At 39.3% G+C, this 21601-nt stretch overlaps 1 pseudogene; it reads left to right on the top strand.

The window, feature by feature from the left end:
* Positions 1 to 374: 374 nt before the first annotated feature.
* LOC134624029 (uncharacterized) lies at positions 375 to 20965 on the top strand (annotated as a pseudogene).
* The last annotated feature ends 636 nt before the right edge of the window (positions 20966 to 21601 follow it).

The following is a 21601-nucleotide window of genomic DNA, read 5'->3' as shown; positions in this document are numbered from 1 at the left end:
CGGTTTAGCTTTAAAGGACCTACACTTATAAATACAAAATCTCCCCAACAACAACACGGTCCTGATAACAGAGTCCAGATTTTGATTAGCAATAAATATTCCAAATGTAATTACAGTGACTGTGTCATTCCAAAAATCTTCCACGATGGAAAAACAATGTCGTTTTCACAAATACACAGGTGTCCAGGTCTAGATGAAATGTCATCCTTTTACGTATGGCCCAAGTTGCCAATAACCACAAAAAGCGCATACATTTAGTGTCACCCCACCCAGAAGACACTTCTAGAACAAGAAGGCATCGGTGGGCAAGAGAATAAAATAGCGTTATTGGAATGCTACTACGCAAATAACCCTGGCGCGTGGGGTGGGGTGCGATGGGGTGAGGGTGGTGGCGAGGTGGGGCAGTGCTGATGTCGGTTACTTAAGATGTCACGTGACCAGTGGAAGGCAGTTGACTTATCAGTGGCTCAGAAAAAGGCCTGTTTAAGCTTGTGATTCATGGAATATACCCACCACCATCTAAGAACAAATACAATGCAACAAACAAACCCTCCCCACTCACAGCTCTACTGCAGTTATTCAAGGCTTGTGGAATCCCCAACACTGTTTTCTTGAAGACAAATTACCTGTACAATATTGGAGAGTAAGGCATGTATACGGAAAGTGATTTATACTCTGGACTATACATAACATGGAAATAGACATGGAACATGTCAGATTCATAAAGGTCACCCAGTCTACTCCTGCATCATCACAACAAACTGTTCCTCCCTCGCTTCAGTCTGCGTGACATGTTTCTCTGTTTTTCAGCAAAGCTCTCTAAAGTGAAACCTGAAAATCTGAAAAGTGACAGTTACAAACTCGTGATGTGGAGCAAATGAAGTAGTAGTTTTCCGGACGTGCTCTATTTCATAAAACAATTTCTTGTAAAACACTGCCACCCAAAGGGGAATTATTTTATTTTATTTTATTTATTTATTGCAAATTCTGTTTACAGTTAGTTCCTTTAACATTGGTTCAGGTTGTGTTGCGAGCCGTGTTGGAGCACACATCACTGTGATGTCCAGGTGTATCTTTCCGCCTTGTGATAGGTTTGACTCTGAAATTGATGGACACGGTAAAGGTGCCACTCCGCCGTTTGTCCTGTGTGTGGGTTCCTGGTTTCGTTTCCATCTCATCTACGACCAGACTGACGGACTGGCTGTGATCCTTTACGGTGGCAGTGAGAAGCTTGCTCAAATATTCCTTCAGAGTGTAACAGTTGTTGAAATGTTAGTATTTGACCACCAGGCGGAGCTCTTGTAATGATAATGTAATTAACGCACTTTATTTTGTATGTTTTATTTTTATGTTGAGCATGCTAACATTTTCCTATTTGCATACCGGATTGGTGTACTGTTAATTTGATACATGGAAAATAACCTGTTAATTTTGTAAGTTTAAGGTAAGGGCAGAGGTCACTTCCTGTTTTGAGAAAAAAGGTCAGAGAAGCTGCTCATGGTGACGGTCTAGCCGTGTAAAAGTCAAGCTAAAGAAGAAATAACAAGTCCCAAGTTCCAAATACACCGGTCTGTCTACTTGCAGGCCAAAGTGGTATGTTTGTTTATATTTTGTGAATTTTATATTGCAATATGTTTTAATGCTGAAATATAATTTTCTTCTACATTTGTATTGACTAGTTCTACGGCGCACCTGTGTACGTTAAGAGAAGCACAGTAAACATCAGTAAAGAAGAACTCTCGTGTCTCTCGTGTATGTGTATAAACCGGCATACAGAGAATAACAAAGAACCAACGAAGGCCTGAGCAACTCTTTTTGGTGACCTGGGCCCTGTTTCAGAAAGCCGGTTTAGAAAACTCAGAGTTAAAAATGATACTCAGGGTTGAGTAACCCCGAACTGTCCAACTCGGAATATTCGGTTTCAGAAAGGCTGATAACAATTAGTTCAATCAACGCGGAGTTGCTTTAACCCCAAGTTAAGCGCGCGCATAAAGCCCTGATTAGTGGAGCACAGATTAAGCGAGTCACCATGGAGACGGAGGGAAAGAAGGCGCGGTCAATGTATTTTACAGCGCTTGAGGCCGAAATTCTGATGGCAGCATATGCCGATAACATGCAAATTTTGCGGAAAAAAAGTAACACAGCCTCAGCTGCAAAAGAAAGGGAGCAGGCATGGCAAAACATAGCCGACAGAGTCAATGCGTGAGTGTTAATTTAAACATTGATCTAGGGATTTCCACCCATTTAACACGTTATTTTATTATATTTCATTTTTATGTTATACATTTTATTTTGTGATGTGATGTGAGCGCAGGTGCAACCCAACAGGCCCCAAACGTTCCTGGCAGCAAGTAAAAATGAAATATAAAAATATAGTCCAAACAGGTAAAGTGTAATTGTATTATGAGCCATAGTGCTTGGTCTGTTTGTCCTATGTAAATCAATTGCAGTTAGAGGCTACATTAATTTTCTTTCTGTAAGCACTTATTGAAATTATCTGAGCACATTACAAGTACATATTTGCTTACTCAGTATGCTCAAATGTGACCCGTTATAGCCAACAGAAAAAAAGCGGAGGCCCGAAAAACAGGTGGGGGTCCTCCACCACCACCACTCACAGAGGCGGAGCAGTTGGCCCTCAGCCAAAACAGTGGGCGCCCTGTGGCTGAAGGCATCTCTGCGGGGACATCCTCTGAGTCAATAACCCCGCAAGACACAAGTGCCTACATAAGAGGTAAATTACTGTATTCCATTACTATAATGAAATAATTTGTTAGTTTGAAATACTACAGGGAACTATGTACCTGTACATTAATGCTGTGGAAAGACTTCCTGCTCACATAGTCTCCTTCATTTAGTGAAGGAGCAATGATTGGAATGTGAGTGCCATCTACACAGCCAATCACGCCTGGGAACCCTGAAAATAAATGTAAAATCTAAGTAGTAGTTCAAGTATCACCACATCATGAATTAAGTTTTGTTCATCCTGATACCTGCAATTTTGTGGAATCCCTCTTTGATAAATCGTGTGGGTCTATGACCGGGGAACACCACAAACGAGTACAGGAGACGTTTCAGTGCAACTGTCACATTCCTGACTGCCCGACAGACGGTAGCCTTGGAAACGTGCTCAGCGTCACCAGTATTATACAGAAAGCTCCCGTTTGCAAAAAAATGAAGTGCAATACAAATAATATGTACAGAACTGAGAGAATGTCCGCGATGTGTCACATGAGCAATATAAGGCCTGAGGATGTTATTCAAATAAATTATAGATTGTGCTGACAAACGGTAACGTTCACACAGAAAATCATCAGGAAATGATAAAATGTCCAAACGCGCTCTATTCACTCTCTCCCGGCGGAGAGCTCTGCGGAGAATTTGGGCTTCAACATCTACTGGCTCTTCAAGTAAGGGGCACGCCATGTCTGACACTTCCTACAGTCAGGTTTCCGACAAAGAGGGGGAGAAGGTCAGGGTTAGTTGAAGTAAACCTGCTAGGGGGCAGGTTAGCTTCACGGAGTGTGTCGTCATAGTAACTCACCCAGAATTAATCTAATCTCGCTTTGTGAAACCGAAAACCCAGAGTTTTCGTTAACTCAGGGTATACTTACTCAGAGTTTGCACTAAACCGGCTTTCTGAAACAGGGCCCTGGACGAACACCAATTGTACATTAACATATTTTATTGTAAAAACTGTTGTCGGAACCATACTGAATTTAACCAGACACACCCACACACGTGTGTGTGTGCGCGCGCGCGGGTCTGGGGGGGGGGGGTATGAAGCTTGTTGCCCTAACTTGAAAAGACCTCTGAATCACGGGTGACTAAGGACTAGTGGACAGTGTTTACTTATCGGAAAGAAATAAGTTAAATGTCACCGGCCTGTTCCGGGAGTGTCCAAATTCAGAGGCTGCGTCCACCTGAGGACCCGGCGTTCCCGGTCTAAGTGGGCCGGGTCCTCCGAAAGCCGGGTAGACCGGAAATGAGCGACTGTGAAATTGGGGGGTCTAGCCTTCATAATTACGTCACCTCTGCTGTCTGCTCCTTGCTGTCTAAATAAAATAAAATATAACCGGACGCTTGCGTAGATTCTCGACCATCTCACACTTGTGTTTAATCAGTTTTCTGTTCGACATTTATTCAGCTGTGTGAAAATCCCAGAGGAACCCTCCCGAGGGATTAATAAAGTTGTATTTAATCTAATCTAATCTAATAACATTAATCTCAGCCAAACCGATTTACTCACGAACAAATAAAACACTGAAAAAGGCCAAACAATAACATGTTTAAGTTATTTGAAGTTTACACAACTACAATCTCGCCTGAAAATATGTTAAAAGTTTATTTCGCGACCCGGAAAGAGTAATAAGAGTAATACTAAGTAGCTGCAGTAGTAGCAGCTATTGTTGGAAACTGGAATTGGCAGGGTCAATCTGGGATATGGTTTTTCAATTTTGTTGTCTGGGTGGAAAATCGGGAGAAACTGGGGAGAATGGTGGCTCCGGGAGATTTTCGGGAGGGGCACTGAAATTCGGGATTCTCCCGGGAAAATCGGGAGAATCCCGAATGGCCTGGTATTGCCTGTAACGTTATTATGACGGACACATTTTATGAGTGAACTTGACTTTAAGTGACTTACAGGTTTCTTTGAAAAATACTTTCTTATATCCAGGTTCTTCCTATTTGCTGCCATCCTCCTCTCCTCCTCGCAGCGCAGGATTGCCGCTGCTAAAACTAAACAGAGCTCCCTGAAAGGCACAGCCAATCATATTGGCCATATTTGTCACATGAGGTAGGACTCCAGTAGAGAACGTAATTTAACTCTTTCTGCACCGCTGGGCGAATGAGACGTTGACAGATCGTTTTTTTCTTTCTATCGGGTTTGTTTTTCTTTACTCAAAGAGATCAAATTATTGGTGGGGACAATTCAATAATCGCTGGTGGGGACATGTCCCTTCCGTCCATGCCAAATCGACGCCCTTCCCAGAAACTGCAATGCAAGTTGGTAGAGATGCAGTTATACGGTCTTCCTGGGTCCCACAGACGATCACCTAAAAAGAATAAACAAATTAAAGTGCAACACAATTTGTAGAACAACACTTTAAGATTTAACATTTTATTTTTATTATATTAACATTTAAAGAGTGAAATGGAAGTCTTTCTAAAGTTATTTATTATATTTATATTAGGAAACGTAGATTTTTGTTTTGTTAAGACATATGTTAAGGCAAGTTTTTCACGTTTTCAGATAAAATAAACACACACAAAAGGCGTTAAAGGGAGATTTATAACAATAACTAAATATGCAGTTTTTATAGTTTCCCCAAGCTGTAAAAATGACAAATAAATCAATAAATAAGCACCTGCCCCCTTTGTGTAATTTTCCACTGCCATAGTACTCACACACACACACACACACACACACACACACACACACACACACACACACACACACACACACACACACACAGTTTTAAAGAAAATACATTAAGAAGCAGATTATATTATATTTATATTTCAAATGTGACAAAATGCTGATTTTACAGCAGCAAAAATATTGTATCTGTACAATATGAATGTTCACATGTACAGGCTCACACTGGGGCTCTGTGTATCTTTGTGTTGGCACGACACATTTAAATGGGAGAGGACTGAGGCTTTGGACAATCACTAATTATCAATCACTAAAATAGATTCATAACATTCCAGATGCCCTGTACTCAAAGCAGGTCTCACAGGAGTATTGATCTCTGTGATAACACATGTAACACCATGCAGAGAGCAGATGGGAACCTCTGTGGGGCCTTTAGCATCAAACACTGCCTACACAGATCAAACATTGTTGATTTTGTGTATAATTCAATAATAAATTCATTAAAATGATTAAAAATGATCTTTCCTTGTTATAATTCCATACATTCATTTTCAACCTGGACAGAGTCATTCAATAGAGGTCTTAGATCTTCATGTATGTGCTGATGTAAGCTGTATTCATCGGTTTTTAAACACAGTGATCGAGGAATGGCCAGATTTGAATGCGTCTTCCAATTAATTTTTGTGTACTTTACAGCTTAACAAACAGCAGTTACTTGTTAAACGTTGTAACTTATCAGAGCTCTGTAGTGATGGCCAAATGAAGCTTTCTGAGGCACTGAAGCTTGTATTGAAAAACGGTTCATTACCCGAAGCTTTTCAACACAGTCCTCTGGTGGCATCTGGTGGCCAAAAGTATGAAGAGCAGCTTGAATCTACAAAATGAACTGCTCCATTATGACCGCCCACTCTACAGAGTGGAGTTCACAATTCTGTCTGATATTGGGCCGCCGTTGCTTTGGACATGTAGTTTTTCGGGGGTGAAAAAATTGTTGTGTCTATTTGTTTAATAAATAAATTTGATCAATAAACTTTGCTTATTTAAACATGTATCATGGTTTGGTCCTTCTTTGCTTGTGACTTCTTGATGTTGGTAAATATGATAGATGAAAAATACATTAATATACATGTAATAATAATGTACAACACATTGTGGAGTATGCATCTGCTTTGAGGTCCAGATATAATAAACACAGGTAAATGGTGTTACAGGGAGATTCATAACAATAACTAAATATGCAGTTTTTACAGTTTTCCCAAGCTGTAAAAATTACAAATAAATCAATAAATAAAAACTAGCACCTGCTCCTTTTTGTGCTATTTTTTGTACTCACACACACACACACACACACACACACACACACACACACACACACACACACACACACACACACACACACACACACAGGGTTTAAAGAAAATACACTAAGAAGCAGATTATATTATATTTATATTTCAAATGTGACAAAATGCTGATTTTACAGCAGCAAAAATATTGTATCTGTACAATTGAAACATTTAACTTTCTCATTTGCACAATGATGCCATCTTGTGGCCATAGTATATACAGTATTCTGGAAAAGGTATAAAATGTCACTGTATGTGCTTTATGTGTATAGATTTTTTTAATCACTCAAGTATAAAAACAATAAAAAAATTACAGTTGCAATGTTTTGGTTCAATAAAATATTTCTATCATTACTTTATTATGGATTAGGTTCAAGAGTTGTTAAGTGTGGATAATTAATTAATAGTTTAATGCAACAGCAAGTTGTGCCTTGTTCTAAGATGGACAGAAAGTGGAGAATGATAGATGAGGTGAGGAGATGGAAGGAGGAAGAAGAGTGAGTCACAGACAGAGCCGAGTTTATTTCCCACAGTTTTATTAATCTCTTGCCTTATGATTCCAAGCGCTGTCATTTTATTATTATCTCATAACACTTGTTTAATCAGATACCGTGTCTCCTATGGACTTTTGAATGTCTACTTTCTCAGATCAGCACAGCCCTGCCCTGCAGCACAATCAGCAGCAGGAGCAGCAGCAACATTGTAACCATCAGGTAAAACATAGGCTACATTTGCTTTGTCCCACCTGATGACAGTGATATAGTATGATGCGATTTCATATTAGATTCTTGATGAATGTGGGTTGTTGTTATTCAGCCTGGTCCTATATGCCCCTTTTTAACTCTAAGCACCCTCCCCTTCGGACATCTCTGCACAGCCCTGATTACATGTGTATATTGTACAGTTTAGCTGCTGCAGTTTAACCCTCTGTCCTGTAACAGTGCTGTTAACAGAGCTGCTCAGGGCCTCTGCAGGCCCACAATAGACAACCTGTTAGCCAAGCTGTTGTCCATAATAGATATCAGCTTGGCTAACATCCTCCTCTCACCCACCATCTCTATGCAGTCTATGGGACTGTCCAGGAAAGAGCTGGTCCTCTTTATTGGTGTGTTATTTTTCCCCAATTCCTGGATGATGACATGAAGTATAAGCTGAGAAACTCAGTTTTTCCTGTTCTCAGACACACGTGTGTTTATGAAGACGATCTGCTTTCCTTCACATAATACATTTGGCATAGATTGGTATTTATTTTTTAATTACCTATTATTATAATTTATTATTAAATTTTTTGTAAAAGTTTTTTTTTAAAGGAAATCAACAAGAATAATTAGGAGAATATTAGTATATTCAGACTTTACTATAGCAATGTCTATCATGAAAATTCTTTCAGTAAAATTGAAGTAAAAATTATCAAACTCAAACCCCAAACACTCAATGTGTGTTTCTTTGATGCAACTCCAGTGGAATCAGTTTCCAAAAAAATGTGTGCTCTTAATCTGACAGGAAAGGAAACATCAGTCACATGGCGTTTTGTAATCACAAAGTTTGATGTCATGTTTCATGTTGGCCACACACCTGATACAGTTCAGATAAATCTGTGAATCACAGATATGTTATTTCCTGAAACTTACATTAGAAAACTATAGAGCACTTTAGAAGCTAACCTGTTCCTTTAATGGGTGTTTTGGGCTGTTTGCATTTTATAGTTCAGTGATAGTGTGCACCTTAAAGGAGACTCCCATCACCCCTGCTTCAAAATAATCTCTGCCAACTTTAACAAGACATTAGTTTAAGTGTAACATAAACTAAATATAAAGTAGTCAGAATAATCAGTCGTGGTTTTTTTTTCTGAACTGATGAAAGACAAAAAGCACATTCACTTTACACACAGCTGCTCAGCACAAGGTTAAATCGTGTTGGCTGATGTCAGTTATTTAAGGTGTCATGTGACCAGTGGAAGGCAGTTGACTTCTCAGTGGCTCAGAAAATGGCCTGTTTAAGCTTCTGATTCATTAAATATACCCCACCACCATCTAATAACAAATCTGAAGAGCAGTTTCAGCAACAGGTTCCCACAACCTGGCTGTCTGAGGGAACGTTACAGGTCGTTCCTTCCCGCTGCTATCAGACTCTTTCATCCACTTGGGTCAGATCTACAAATGTGGAACAGCATTAATCACACCTCACTGCACCCTGTCACTTTTTTACACCATTACATATATTTGTACACATATGTGTCCTTTTATATTTATATGTATATTTGTACCTATATCTCTATATTTATCTATTTATCGTAATATTTATCGATCAGTATCTTTGTTTCTATACTCATTTTATATGAATGTTTGATGTTGGTTGTATATTTGCTGCTATGACAACTCAATTGCCCTCTGGGATTAACAAAGTCTCTCATTTTGATTCTGACAATGCAGAAGACAAACTCTCCTCACTCACAGCCCTGCTGCAGTTATTCAGGGCCTGTGGAATCCCCAGATGGACCAAGAGTGTTTTCTTGAATTCAAATTGCCTGAACAATATTGGAGTGTAAGACATGTATATGGCAAGTTCTGTATAATGTGGATTATACATAACATGGAAATACACATGGAACATTTCAGATTCAAGAAGGTCACCCCAATCTTCCTCTGCATCACCACAACAAACTGTTACTCCCTCGCTTCAGTCTGCGTGACATGTTTCCCTGTTTTTCAGCAAAGCTCTCTAAAGTGAAACCTGAAAATCTGAAAAGTGACAGTTACAAATTCATGATGTGAGCAAATAAATTACCTTGAATACTTTCTGTATGTTCTCTGCGGTGTCAGGTGTGCGGCTGTGGAGAACAGGAGTTACCCTCAAACTGTAGTCCACCAAAGCAGCGTGGGGAGATGGTGCGGAGGCGGCGAAAAAGTGTGCAGAGTGAAGAAGAGCTGAGCCGGGAAATGTGGCGAAGCAAGCAGTCCAACTGTTTGAGAAAGAAGGTGAGGTGCAGCCACACACGTAAAGATTCATGTTGATGAAGATGCTTCCTCTTCAAAACACGCTCATTAATAAGTGGTGAGTCCACTGTGATTTTTATTATTGTTTTGAGAGTCTTACATAAACAACAATTGCCGACTGTTTTCTCTTGTAGAGGAGGAATTATTTGCCACAAAGGTGATTTGGTATTCTGGTTGTAATCTGCTGTAATCATCTGCTTTTTTTTTTTTTTTAATAATCAGATAAAGTTATACTTGGACCTTTTGCAGGATGATTTTGGTGAGATACCCCGGACCCTCAAAAAGATAACCAGTAAAAGAGGTGACATTAAGCTACATTTTTCCCTTTTGTCCAGTGAGGTTAATAATGTATCATAGTTTAAAACACAAAATTCAATTTCTCCAAGTTATTTTGGGTTTGTTCAGCTGTCATCATTTGTACTCGTATTTTTGCAGCTAAATCCACTGATTCACCAGACCAGTCTGCTCCAACCCACAGGGTCTCATCCAAAGCCTCAAAGGTACACTGTTAGCCTTTGCAGTAATTTCCGTAGCTTAGTACTGCAAAATCAACAGTAAAAAACTCTAAAGGATGTTTGCAGTTTAGTACTGTAATTTGCATGTCATTGCGGGAAAATTCCATAATATTACATTATTTTTATGGTAACTCACTGTACTCATGGAAACAGCTGTAAAATACAGCAAATGTATTAATTACTGATGTTACTGAGATTATACTATTATACCATCTGGATTTCTGTTGTTTTCTACTGTAGATCTAAGAGTAATTACCTAAATCCTCATTCAGAGTGTATTACCATAAAATGCAATTCATTGTGAGAGTAGGATGACATGTAAACTACAATATGCAGCATCATTTTTAACTTAAGGAGTAAGTTGCAGCTACACTAAAATGGAATTTCTTGAATTGAACCTCATATATTAATACATTTATTTGTTTGTTCAAACAATGTGAAACATAATGACAGTCCACTTTGTATCAAACAACCAGTCTCAACCTTACAAAAAAGAATATTCAATTGTATTATAAGTATACTTTAAAAACTTGAAAACAAGCAAGTGTACTTTTAGTACAGTATACAGGGTGGGCCATTTATATGGATACACCGTAATGACATCGAAATGGTTGGTGATATTAAAGTCCTGTTTGTGGCACATTAGTATATGAGGGGGCAAACTCCTCAAGATGGGTGGTGACCATGGTGGCCATTTAGAAGTCGGCCATCTTGGATACAACTTTTGTTTTTTCAATAGGAAGAGGGCCATGTGACACATCAAACTTATTGGTAATGTCATGAGAAAAACAATGGTGTGCTTGGTTTCAACGTAACTTTATTCTTTCATGAGTTATTTACAAGTTTCTGACCACTTATAAAATGTGTTCAATGTGCTGCCCATTGTGTTGGATTGTCAATGCAACCCTCTTCTCCCACTCTTCACACACTGATAGCAACACCGCAGGAGAAATGCCAGCACAGGCATCCAGTATCCGTAGTTTCAGGTGCTGCACATCTCGTATCTTCACACCATAGACAATTGCCTTCAGATGACCCCAAAGAGAAAAGTCTAAGGGGGTCAGATCGGGAGACCTTGGGGGCCATTCAACTGGCACACGACGACCAATCCACTTTCCATTGAGGTTTCCATTGATGAAGAATGGACCCACTATCGTTGTACCCCATATACCACACCAAACATCACTTTTGTTGTTCCAACAGTCTTGGAGGGATCCATCCAATGTGGGTTAGTGTCAGACCAATAGCGGTGGTTTTGTTTGTTAACTTCACCATTCACATAAAAGTTTGCCTCATCACTGAACAAAATCTTCTGCGTGAACTGAGGGTCCTGTTCCAATTTTTGTTTTGCCCATTCTGCAAATTCTGTGCGCCGATCTGGGTCATCCTCGTTGAGATGCTGCAGTAGCTGGAGTTTGTAAGGGTGCCATTTGTGAGTAGCTAATATCCGCCGAAGGGATGTTCGACTAATGCCACTCTCCAGTGACGTGCGGCGAGTGCTACGCTGTGGGCTCTTGCTGAATGAAGCTCGGACAGCCACTGATGTTTCTTCATTAGTGACAGTTTTCTTGCGCCCACATTTTGGCAAATCCAACACTGAACCAATTTCACGAAACTTAGCAAGCAGTTTGCTAACTGTAGCATGGGAGATGGGTGGTCTCGTAGGGTGTCTTGCATTGAAATCTGCTGCAATGACCCGGTTACTGCGTACACCAGATATCAACACAATTTCAATCCGCTCCTCACGTGTTAACCTCTTCGACATGTCAATGGCTGTGAACAAAGAGAAACTTGTAAATAACTGATGAAAGAATAAAGTTACATTGAAACCAAGCACACCATTGTTTTTCTTGTGACATTACCAATAAGTTTGATGTGTCACATGGCCCTCTTCCTATTGAAAAAACAAAAGTTGTATCCAAGATGGCCGACTTCTAAATGGCCACCATGGTCACCACCCATCTTGAGGAGTTTGCCCCCTCACATATACTAATGTGCCACAAACAGGACTTTAATATCACCAACCATTCCCATGTTATTACGGTGTATCCATATAAATGGCCCACCCTGTACTATACTGTATATACTAAGAAGTACAACGAAATACCCAGCATGCATTGCAGTGCTTTAACTGTAAAATTAAAACAACCATGAAACAAATAATTGATGTTTTAAAAAAGAATTTGTCACAAATTCTTGTGTAATGTCTTTTACCTTTTGAACAGAGTAAGTGGGATAAAAAAAATTGTTTCAACCGTGAGTGAAAAGGGTTAATAGTTAATAAACCTCAACTCTCAAATCACTTTCTCAACTGTTTGCAATATAATTCTGGTATGTGAACTATGAATGTAGTTCTCTGCAAAGGAAGCCTTCTGATATTTGGAACTACTATCTGACTGTCTGGGGAATGTAGTGATTTGTTACATGTGAAAAATATGTTTCAACTGGCTTTTAATTACTATGTTTCAATCAGAAGTAAGCCAAATATAAACTAAAAAGTAAATCAATAGTATACTTGTAAGTTTAGAATTGTGTTAGAGTACAGTATATTTTAAGTATACTCTTATAGACTGGAAAGGACATTATGCTAGTACAGTTATAGTGAACAAAAAGTACATCTAAAAGTTAATTTCAAGTATACTTCTATATACTAAAACGGGGGCCAATATAGTCCCAAGATGCATTAGTAGTATACTTACTAGGTAACGTATACTTAGACTGATTTCCTTTACATTTAGAGTAATGTTTAAAAGTTACTTCATTTAGCAGGGTGTAGCTTTTTTCTCTTCTTATTCTTTCTTATACTGGAACTTCATTTTTCTGTATAAGGTGGTACTTTTAAAACACCTCTGCCTAACTACAGTGAACTAACCAGAAGTCTCGGAATATGCTCTGGTGGTCATTTTACACAAGTTCAGGTGTCACATCCATAAAACCTACACCACTAACCAGCATCAGTCCTACAACTTCACTCTCAAATTGAATAAATTCTGGGACAAGCAGAAACTGTATTTTTAGCAGTGCATTTTGTGGCAGGCCAGACTGCTATTAAATGCACTCTCCTTGTAGCACCACTTCGTCTTGGTTCAGGAGAGATGTCCTGGATATACATGATAATGTAACACGGGTGTTTTTGTTTGTTCATGTTTAGTGCGTTGGGTTGTGTTTTTAAAGCGACTGTTACGTTTTTAAAGCGTTTTATGCGACAGGTGTGTGTAGCACTTGTTACACATCTCAATGGGAGAGCAATAGCCGACACCACACCTTTACCTGACGTACAGCGTGACGTATGGCGCACACGTCGGGTATTCACTTTCAAAACAACAATGGCGGATAGAAGATGTTGATCGAGGCGGTTAACGCTACTTTCGCTAGTTGCCAACCACCATTAAATAACAACAAGAAGAAAATATTGATCTGCTTTTCTTAGTTGTGCACGTTTAAGACGCGATTCAGACTCAAAGCTGCAAAGCAGGTGAGCAACATGGCCACATTTATATCTGAAGATCGTATGCTATTCGTGCTAACTCTGCTAGACTCCAAATTTCTCATCCAATTAATGCGGGAGTATCTCAAAAGTAAATGAAACATCTAAACTTAACACTTTATCCCCTAAAACTGACTGACATGGGACACATTCAAGTTGAATAGGAACCAGCTAATCAGTCTGAAGGCAAGTGTTTTTTCACTTATTCGAGAGAAGTCTGAAATGTGTTCTTATTACTGTTTGTTTTGACTTTTCAGCTACCGTGCCAGGTTATTTTCAATCAAATGCTAAGACAAAATGTCAATAGCTATGAATGTGGAGACTCAAAAGACTAGTTAGTTAATGGTTGCCGATGAATTTATGAGACTTGATAGAAACATGGACGTTTGCAACAGGTGAATCGGCGAACTAACGAGGTTGCGCCCAAATGCTTAAAGCTGTTAGCTGGTCAGTGTTTTCAGGTGTGCTTGTACTACCTGTACGGTGCGGGGTGCTGACTTAGTCAAGCTAAACCCGTTTAAACGTTGAGCTCAAATATCTTTTCATTTTTGTGCACTGCTCACTTGTCTTTACTGTGCTTTTTGTCGGCACACAGTTTATTAAAGCCTTTTGTGAATAATTTTGATCATGTAAAAACTGGGAATTGGTCCCTATTGACAATACTCTTATTTTTTCATTGCATTGCACATGTCATTTAGGAAAGGTAATTGGTCATTGAACTTTTTGCAACTATGTGTATTTGTAAATTTTGTGTCTTCCGTGCACGCAAATTTATATTGTTCAGTTTGCATGTTAAAAGCCACAAACATGTAGCTAACTATAGGCTTTCTTGTGGAACTGAGAGCTGTCCTGCCACTTTCAGTACATTTTCTGCCTTTCGTTCACATATGCCTAGGAATCACAGAACAAGAAGAGAGACCACTGAGGAGAAGTTCACTGGTTACCTCAGCTGTAAAGTTCCTGGATGTGGGTATGCTGCACAAAACTTTACAAGTCTTTGTGCCCATCTCAGATTTCACACTAAAGATGGGGGGAAAGTATTATGGGGAATTTGCCATAATACAAGGACAGCCAACTGTCTTCTATTAGAAGACAGTTGGCTTTGTGTCATTTAAAAATGCAGGCTAAAATGCCCTTGCCAACCAGCACTATACAGAGCATCATAGAGGAATTTCAGGATCTTCGCAGCAGTGCAATGCACGATGTTCTTGCAATACTGTCTGACAAACTGTCTTCATTTAGTATTCCACAAGCAGAAGTGGACAAAATCAATCAAGAACTTTTTTCATAGAGGACTATATATATCTGAGACACAGTAGGATTCCTGACAAAGCTTTAAAAGGAAAACATCACTATTTGTTACATTATGCAGAGCTTACCCTTCACTTTGAACCACTCATTCGTTTGTCGACCCTTAGGTTTGAGAGCAAGCACTCGTATTTCAAAGCATGTACAAGAACAGTGCACAAATTTGTCAACTTATGCAAGACTCTGACAGAACGGCATCAGTTACTGCAGTCCTACCTCTCAGTGGGCCAACTGTTTCCACCTACAGTTCAAATCATTGGAGAAGCAAGTGATTATAATCATCATCTTTACAACGCTGTCATTCAAGAAGCTGTGGCAAAAGCAGGCTTCACTAATCAGACCACTTTGGATGTGTCAGCAGTTGTCTACAAAGGTACCAAGTATGTCAAAGGCTATGTTTCCATTGTAGATGACACTGATGATGGCTTGGTTTTTGGGAAGATAGCTGTTATACTTGTTAACGATTCTGGATTGTACTTTGTGCTCGAGTTGCATCACTCAGTACTTCTCATTGACTTTGGACTTCACTGCTTGCGTTGCCCTGCAGAAAGAAGTGTGTGTGTAAATGCTGACAGTCTGATGGATTATTACCCACTACCACTTTATAACATGGCAGGCCTTTTTGGCTACGTTCACACTGCAGGCAAAAGCACCAAATCCGACTTTTTTGACCCTATGCGACCCATATCCGATCATGGTATGACAGTGTGAACGGCACAAATCCGATATTTTCAAATCCGATCTGGGTCACTTTCGTATGTGGTACTGAATCCGATACATATCTGATGTTTTAGAAAGCGACTGCTGTTTGAACGGTCATGTCGCATTAAACCCGTCTTTTACTTCACTGACACAAGACAGACGCCAATTATCAGCACCGGAGAAGACATCGCGAACGCTTCCTGGACATCCAGTGTAGATGTTAGTGAAACTGTTGGGAAGACAATGTGAACATTTTATTTGTACTGTATAATCTGCAGATTCTGACAGAAATCTGCAACTATCCTTTGAAGCACCGCTCCTCTAAAACAGCAATAAGGATAATTATTAAGTTATTTACATTATTATGTAAATAACAAAATAACTTAAAGCAAAAATTGGGAAACGTAAAGTCCGAATTCTTTATATTAAGGGCCATCAGTCAAACAATATTGTTTGCTCTGGGTCTAAACAGAGCGCGTTGTGTGTGACATCTTCTTTTGCGCATGCGGGCCGCTTTGAGGGTTCACACTAGAGAGCGTTTGCTGTCGCATTTTATTTGTAGTGTGAACAAGCAGACAAAAAAATCGGATTTGATCAAAAAATCGGAATTGAGCATTAACACCTGCAGTGTGAACGTAGCCTTTGTTGTCTCCCTGCACCATTCAGTTTCCTCTTAATTCTTTTTTAGGGATGGAAATTGAAGAGGAACTCACAAGCCTCCTGCCGGAGAGAAAATAATCTGTATTGTAGAACATCTGACGGACGTCATTGGTGTACAACAAAAAAGTGATCTTTTGTTTGTGGAGGCGGAAGATCTCAAACCCTTTCCCACACCAATTCAAATACGTAAACTACTTCTTGCATTTAAAGGAGGTTTGTGTAGGTTCTGTACAACTCATAGAGTTGAGTCTATGATTTGAAGGTCACTCATAGACTCATATGTCATTGATTAGCTTTTTTTTTTCTCTTCACCATACTACACATGTACTTTGACAGTATAATATTGAAGAGCGTTTTGGGGCTCACATTGTCTGGTAGATAATTAACACGGAAAACAAAAACAAAAGTAGACACTAAATCTAACACCATTAACCTTTCATTGGTAGTGGTACAACTAAGGGTGGAAATTGTGACATACTGTAAAATATATTGTATTACGACTTTTCAATGCAAGACCTTGAGTTTGTAGTTCTTTTGCAGTCCTGGGATTGCTTCTTTTCATCTTCAGACAAGGTCCCCAAAACTGCCTTGCCATTACTACTCAATCCTAATCGAACAGTTCATCTTTTAGTGAGGACATATTTGTTGACATAGTAGCTTTTTAAGGTAGCTTTTCCAATGATCTTTATTTTATTTATTTTTTAGATGGCAACAGACCAGAGAACCTGCATGACACCATTACTCTGGAGCCTTGCCCTGCTGCATCAGCTGAAACATCAAGCCATCTACCTCACCCCTCCTCCTCCACATCCACCACTATGTACAACCATTACTCCAGCTCTTGGGTCTCACACTTACAGATTGCTTGGGAAGGATTTCCACTCCGACTGTCGCATGCAATCACAAGAGGAGACAGAGCTCATCCAGAGGACAGGAGAAGTATGGTTAGAATTGTTGTGGAGGCCATGCAAGTTCACTGCAGGAACCCTAAATGTGCATCTTGTGAAGAAGTTGCTAAAATCATTGTAAACAGATACCCTCAAACATTTGCAGATTTTACTGAAAAGGGAGAAAGACTGGGTTGTGGACATTATTCACTACTAAGAAGCATCAAATCTAGAGTTGAACATGTTAATCAAGATAATACAACACAGACTTCGTCGAACAAAGAGAACCAGGAATGAGGAAGACTGCAGTCCCAACAGTAGTGCAACCTCACCTAAAAAAAGTTAGATGCCTTGTTGATAGCTATGGTTGTATTAATTGGCAGCCAGTTGAACTTCCTGAGGGGGAAACACCAGCTTCTTTAGAGGAAAAGAAACACATCTTGTTAACAATTTTTAATTCACAAGGACCTGGAGCTGTGGAGAGACCTGATGTGGATGACTTCATGTGCCTCACATATATTTCTCAGCAGCAGCTTATCAACAGTTGTCCCTCACTTTCAGTAGCTGAAATTCAGAAGCAGTGGCCATTCTTGTTTACTCGGAAAGGTCTTTCGAACCACTTTTACAAACTCACAGGCATCAATATCAGTGAGCGCTTAGGTCAGGCCCTCATAACCAAAGGCAGAAGGATTATTAACTATTTCTCCAGCCGGAAGCTCAAATGGAACCTTGGTATAAGGACACTCATCCAGCAGATAGAAAGTGAGGGAGTTTTGACCAACAACAAGGTTGGCACAGCAGCCATACTTCTCATAATGAAGTATTACAAGGAAGATGAAGACTCCCTCTTTGTCTTAGCAGATGTAAGCTTTTTTCATACAGCTCTAGGTTTAATGCTGTTGCTTGCTGTCCTGTTTTTGTTTTGTTTTTTGTTCCATAAAATGTCTTGGTCCTTTTTCTGGCAAGAAACATCTACCAGGATGTCCCTTGAAGCAGAGAGCAACCTGCCAATCACCCCAAGGCTGATTATGCTTGGTAAGAAGTCATTTATGAAATAGAGCTGATTAGACCATATTACAATTTCTGTTTGGCACAGGAGCTTTTCGTGGACACAGGTATCCAGTCTGTTTTGTTAGCTCAAATTTCTGTAATTTTCTTTATAAACCAAGGTTGTTGGACATGTGTCTCAGTGAATCCAGCAAAGTAACAATATCAAATTTCACATTACATATTACTGATCAACATGGTAGTCTAGCTACACCAACAGCAGAAATACTGAAGTCAATACTGTAAAGTTTAACAGCAGCACAAACTATAAACTCCAAAATAACCATACAGTTGATTCATCTCCGGTAATTTAATTGGGCTGACTCTTTGTTAGGTGTGTTTAATGTGCAGAATAATTCCCAATTATGTACAATCATAATATGTTCAAATGGACTTATGTACATAAATGGTAAATGGCATGTATTTGTATAGCGCTTTTACTAGTCCCTAAGGACCCCAAAGCGCTTTACACAACCAGTCATCCAGCCACACATTCACACACTGGTGATGGCAAGCTACGTTGTAGCCACAGCCATCCTGGGGCGCACAGACAGAGGCGAGGCTGCCGGACACTGGCGCCACCGGGCCCTCTGACCCCCACCAGTAGGCAACGGGTGAAGTGTCTTGCCTGAGGACACAACGACCGAGACTGTCGGAGCCGGGGCTCGAACCGACAACCTTCCGATTACAAGGCGAGCTCCCAACTCTTGAGCTTATTTTATGTTGCATAATGTTGCCCCTATGCATTTAAGGACAAAATTTAATGACCGCCACCTGCTGGATGGTGAGTGCAGAGGGGCGTGTAATTGTTGAGCTTGACAAAGAGAACACCTTTGCTGATGCGATGTCAGTCTTCTTTGGTTCATTCTATGTATTGAACCTGGAATACCAGGAGTCAGCGTGTGCAACATTGGAACTAATTTAGAGGTATGTTTGAACAGTTAGTGATAGATGATGAATAAATTATCCCTAAGTAACTCATTATTTCAAATCACAACTCAATGTTACTGTATGTTACTATTTATTATGGCATGTTTTAAGTTTTTTTTGTAAGGATAAACCCTGAAGAGGGAACAAAATGTACCTCCAAGGTTGGGACAAGCAGAAAGACTGGGACCACTGTGAAGCGAAAGGTTGTTCACATTAACCCTCATGTCACAACTTTCCTCCAGCGGCTTACTGAATTTGAGTGGAAAACTTCAAATTAGGTAACTGTTTTTGCCATTTATAGTGTTACTCCCCTCAAGTCTTAATAAAGCTCAACTTGTTCTTTGCGTTTTAACTGACATTTATTTCGGACAGGAGGATTCTTCAACATGTCTTAACATGTAATGATGTCCAACCACAGCCGATACATTGCCGTCAGAACTAAAAAGAAATACAAACTTGAATGAATATTCTTAATAAAGTCCTTAAGCATTATATAACGAAACATTCCAACAACAGGATCAATAAAATACACATTACACTTCACTGGAATATTACGCAACACTCGCGTATTTACATACAATGATAATAAGCAAAATAAACATTTACCTCATTGGCTTCACTCAAAGGGAATAAAACTTTCATCTTTACGTCGTGGGGAGGGCCAAAAAAGGCACTCTTTTATTTATCTTTCTGTAGACGTGCAAACCTCGTGGCTCGTCTCTTAATTAGCTTGCTGAGTGTGTCAGCCAACAAAAATGCCCTCTTAGCAACAACAGACGGAACTATAGGAAAGGTTCCTATCTAATTGCACAATTAGCACAAATAACACATTTAAACATATAAATCTAATCAACAAAACATGAATTACTATTTATTTATTATTTCTTAATATTTCAACTACTAATTGTTTCAACCTTAAATATCTAATAAAATGAACTTAAATGCGAGAGTTGCCTATGATGGCAGCTACATATAGTGAATTTCTTGTATAATTTAAGTGACCAATGTGTTGTTACCTGTGTCTCCACAGATGATCCATGGCCCATGCTTTCTGGACATTTACACAAGGCGAACAACAATGAAGACAAAGCTCTCTTGCCATCTTGCAAGACGCTCTCTCTGTCCAATAGGTTTTTTGAGTGCAACAGTTTTGATTTTTTTTTCCTTCTTTTACCCATTTGTTAAAATTTATTTCAGCTACTTACACTTTAATTGTCACATGTATTGGCTCACCCTACAAATCAATGAACTCAGTCCACAAAGCAAGGTCAGTGTTCAGTGCAGGTCAGTCAAGTTCCTTCACACCACACATGCTCATCCATGTCCTTGTGGACCCTGCTTTCTGCATTGATTTGGTGGTGTGAGCCAGTATTTTGGACAAAGTGTATATAAAGGCAGAAGTGTGGGGCTTGATATTATATTCATTACAATTCAGTTTATTTGTATGGTGCCAACAAAATTAATGCCAAGGCACTTCACATTGCAGGTTTAAGACCCTACAAAATATAACTAAGAAAACCCAACACTTGAGCATATGTTGTCTGCCGTGATATGGATATGACATAATATCGTTATTGTTTGTACAACCATCTGAGAAAATACATGGATTACATGGTTTAGTAAAAACAAGTGCTTCCTCAATCAAAATATGTTTTCAGTTCTTTTCAGTTTTTGATTTTGGAAATGTGTATTTCAGCAGGGAAAAATCAGAACAGAAATAAAAAGTGGTGTGAAGCACATGAATTATATTTTGTGTGTGTGTATATCTATCTATCTCGATCAATCGATCATAGTGGGTATATATGTTTTTATATAAAAATATAAATAAACGGTACATTTTTTTTAATACAATACAAATTTTTTTTGGAACCCTCCAGTCTCTTACAGTATGTTACTGTTTCCTGAAATTACAGTAAATTACGACCTGTTAAACAGGAAATGACCGCCTGTAGGAGCACGGTATCCTCTAGCAGAGATGAATATCTTTGGTACTGATGATGCGTTATAACGGTTAGTTACTGGTAAATATATTGCAGTTTATTACCTTTCAGCGGGCTTACAGTGACATACCGTGAATAAACGGTAGTATACCAATTTCTTAATCACAGTATGATGTTACTTTGTTGACGTAATTTACGACATAATGACATGACACAGTCATGTAAAAAAAGCTACGGTGCGTTACCATAAATTTTCCAAGAGTAATATACCACAACAGCAAAAAACGGTATCATCTGCAGAACGGTAAGCTACCGTAACACGGCGTCACGGTATGGCAACAGTGACGCCAGTATGTTACCGTAAAGTGGAGACGAACTGTGGGTGATGCAGCAGGTGTATTTGCAC

This window comes from Pelmatolapia mariae, linkage group LG3_W, assembly GCF_036321145.2.
Source record: "Pelmatolapia mariae isolate MD_Pm_ZW linkage group LG3_W, Pm_UMD_F_2, whole genome shotgun sequence".
In the NCBI taxonomy this organism is placed as follows: domain Eukaryota; kingdom Metazoa; phylum Chordata; class Actinopteri; order Cichliformes; family Cichlidae; genus Pelmatolapia; species Pelmatolapia mariae.
The sequence above is the reverse complement of the archived record's forward strand: the minus strand, read 5'-3'. Positions and strand labels throughout refer to the sequence as shown.